The sequence below is a fragment of the Theropithecus gelada genome, chromosome 10 (genome assembly GCF_003255815.1).
Source record: "Theropithecus gelada isolate Dixy chromosome 10, Tgel_1.0, whole genome shotgun sequence".
In the NCBI taxonomy this organism is placed as follows: Eukaryota; Metazoa; Chordata; class Mammalia; order Primates; family Cercopithecidae; genus Theropithecus; species Theropithecus gelada.
Window position 1 is genome coordinate 71,919,575 of NC_037678.1, and position 3,405 is coordinate 71,922,979.

Consider the following 3,405-nt stretch of genomic DNA (forward strand, 5'->3'; position numbering starts at 1 on the left):
CTCTCCCAGGTGTGGAGTGCAGTGGCACAATCTCGGCTCACTGCAACCTCCAACTCCCAGGTTCAAGCAATTCTCCTGCCTCAGCCTCCCAAGTAGCTGGGATTACAGCTGCCTGCCACCACGCCGGCTATTTTTTTTTTTTTTTTTTGTATTTTTAGTAGAGATAGGGTTTCGCCATGTTGGCCAGGCTGGTCTCAAACTTCTGATCTCAAGTGATCTGCTTGCCTCGGCCTCCCACGGTGCTGGGATTACAGATGTGAGCCACCGTGTCTGGCCAAATCCAAAGTATTACTAGCATAAAGATATACTTTTTTTTTCTCCCAGGTCTGGGAGTAGGCTGGGCATGGTAGCTCAGGCCTGTGGTCCCAGCTACACAGGAGGCTGAGGTGAGAGGATTGCTTGAGCTCAGGAGTTTGAGGTTGCAGTGAGCTATGATTGTGCTGCGGCACTCTAGCCTGGATGACAGAGGAAAATCCTATCTCAAAATAATAATAATTATAATAATCCAGGACTAGCTTGTTTGGGTTCCAGGCTTCTTTTGTCTTGTAGCTCTGCCACCCGCAGGGTGTTGCCCTAGTCCCCATGGTCTCAGATGTCACCTACATATCTACACCACAGGCAGTAGGCAGTGGGAAAGGCATGGGGCAACTATGACTTGCAGATTGCTCTCTCCACTTCTGTTCACCTACCACTGGTCAGAATTTAGTTGTGTGGCTATAATCAGCTGCAAGGGAGGCTGGGAAATGTAGTCTTTATTCTGAGAGGCTATGTGTTCAGGTAAAAGTGAGAGGTTTTATTTCCATAGGAGAAGTGGAAAATGGATATGAGGGGCAAGTAGGGGTCTCTGGCATAGATGAGAAGAAGATGTATGGACACCAATATTCTCTATCATGTGAAGACTCCTAGGGTCACATATCATCTCTCCCGTTAGACAGCAGGCTCCCTGAGGGCAGGGGGCTACATTAACCACCCTGGTGTCTCTGAAAGCTTCTAGCTCAGACTTAAGGGAGAAGACTTTTTCAGTCCCGGATAGAGGTCTAATGATTTGATGGAACCAGAGCAAGTAGGTTAGAGGCCTTTTGCCTGGTGATGACCAAAGTGGAGGGGCCAGGCGTCTGGGAGGCGGCCAGCAACAGTAGAGAGAGACGCAGGAAAGTGACTTGCAAGGGGGTTGGAGTGGGTGAAAGGTCAGAGAAGAGTCTGGAAAGGAGGATGCAGTGTTGCAGGGCGAGCAGAGCTGGGGGAAGGAAGGGATAATTTAGTAATCACAGCTCTTCCCTCAACACAATGCTCAAGAGCTCACAAAGCATCTTGGCCTCTGTTTTCACACTGGTGAGGATAGATGGTACCTGAAGTTAGGTGGCAGGTGGGAGGGTGCTTTGGAGTGCCACCAGCCCATTCCTGTCCAGTGAACTGTCACTGGTTTCCTTCTTCCTTTTCCAGTTCCTTCCTCTCTCCTTCCCTTTCTCCCTTCCTTCCTCCTTCCTTGATTTCCCTCTTCTTCCTCTGTATGTGCATATGTACACACATATAACATAAACACACACATAGACATACATATATATGTATATCTGAATATATGTCTCTGTATGTACAGATATACACATATACATATACATGTATGTATATGTACATACACATATGTGATGACTAAAGTGGAGAGGGCTAAAAGATGAGGCCAGGTGTCTGGGAGGCGGCCAGCAACAGTAGAGAGAGATGCAGGAAGGTGACTTGCAAGGGGACTGGAGTGGGTGAAAGGTCAGAGAAGAAGTGTATATATGTGTGTATGTATATGTGTGTATATTTATATGTACATATATGTGTGTATATATGTGTATGTGTGTGTGTATATGTATAATCACCTACTATGTGCCAGGAGGTATTGTGAAAGTTACTGAGAAACACACTGGTGAGCAAACCAGACAAGATCCTTGCCCTCATGGAGCTTATGCTTAAGAGAGACAGATGTCACACAAATAAATGCACAAATAGCTATGTAGCTGTTAAATGTGACCAATGATTAGCGCTATGCAGAAGTGCAGAATGCTGTGAGAGCACACTCATTATGTATTCCAGCATTTATTAAACAAACATGTAATAAAACAAATTATATGTATTAGAGATTTGCTTTTTTTTTTTTTTTTTTTTTTTTGAGACGGAATCTTGCTCTGTCACCCAGGCTGGAGTGCAATGGCATGATCTCGGCTCACTGCAACCTCTGCCACCCAGGTTCAAGCGATTCTTCTGCCTCAACCTCCCGAGTAGCTGGGATTACAGGTGTGTGCCACCATTTTTTTTAGTAGAGACAGAGTTTCAGCATCTTGGCCAGGGTGGTCTTGAACTCCTGACCTCGTGATCCACCCATCTTGGCCTCCCAAAGTGCTGGGATTTTAGGCATGAGCCACTGTGCCCAGGCTAGAGATAATTTTTAGAAAGGAATAAAATCATGCTCTTGTTCAAATATAAAATGAACATGTGTCAAAGATTTATTTAACACATTAATTTATGCGGTAACCAATAAGGTGTTAAAAACTACTTCAAAGGAGAATCCAAAGAGAAGAGGCATATATAGGTAATGAGGAATGCTTACATTAATTTGCTGAAGATACAAAACTGTTTTCTTCCAAGAGGACTGGGGGAATGAATTACATCTTCTTATTATAATTATAATAATAATTATTATTATTTTGAGACAGGGTCTCTCTCTGTTGCCAAAGGGCTAGATTGCAGTGGTGTGATCATGACTCTCTGCAGCCTCAACCTCCTGGGCTCAAGCGATCCTCCCACCTCGGCCTCCTGAGTAGCTGGGACTGTAGATGAGTGATATGTGACACCACACTAACTAATTTTTAAATAATTTTTTGTAGAGACGGGTTTCTGTATGTTGCCCAGGCTGGTCTCAAACTCCTGGGTTCAAGTGATCCCGCCACAGCCTCCCAAAGTGCTGGGATTACAGGCGTGAGCCACCACATCTGGCCTCAAGTGCATCTTGAGCAGAAGAAATGTGTCTGCATCTCTGTGACAAGAATTGTTTTTATTATCATCAATCTTGTTACAACATATGGAAGTGTACACTAGCTCAAAAATGGGAAATGCATCGGCCACCACACAATCAGCTAACCTGAAATGATGTAAAGACAATTCATACCGTTCTGGAGGACTTCCAGTAATCTTTGTGGACGTTTTTTTTTTTTTTTTTTTTTTTCCAGCTTCAAAGTATTTTACAGTTTTTCCTGATGTGAGTCAGACCGGTACTAGACACTAATAATACAGAGCTAAACCGTACAGACACAATTTCTCCCTCAAGCACAATGTTCCCTTATGTTCTAACTGGGGTGGAGAGCTGGGGAACAGTTTTTGGAAGCCAAACTGAGTCTTTGCCATTTTTTTTTTTTTTTTTTTTTT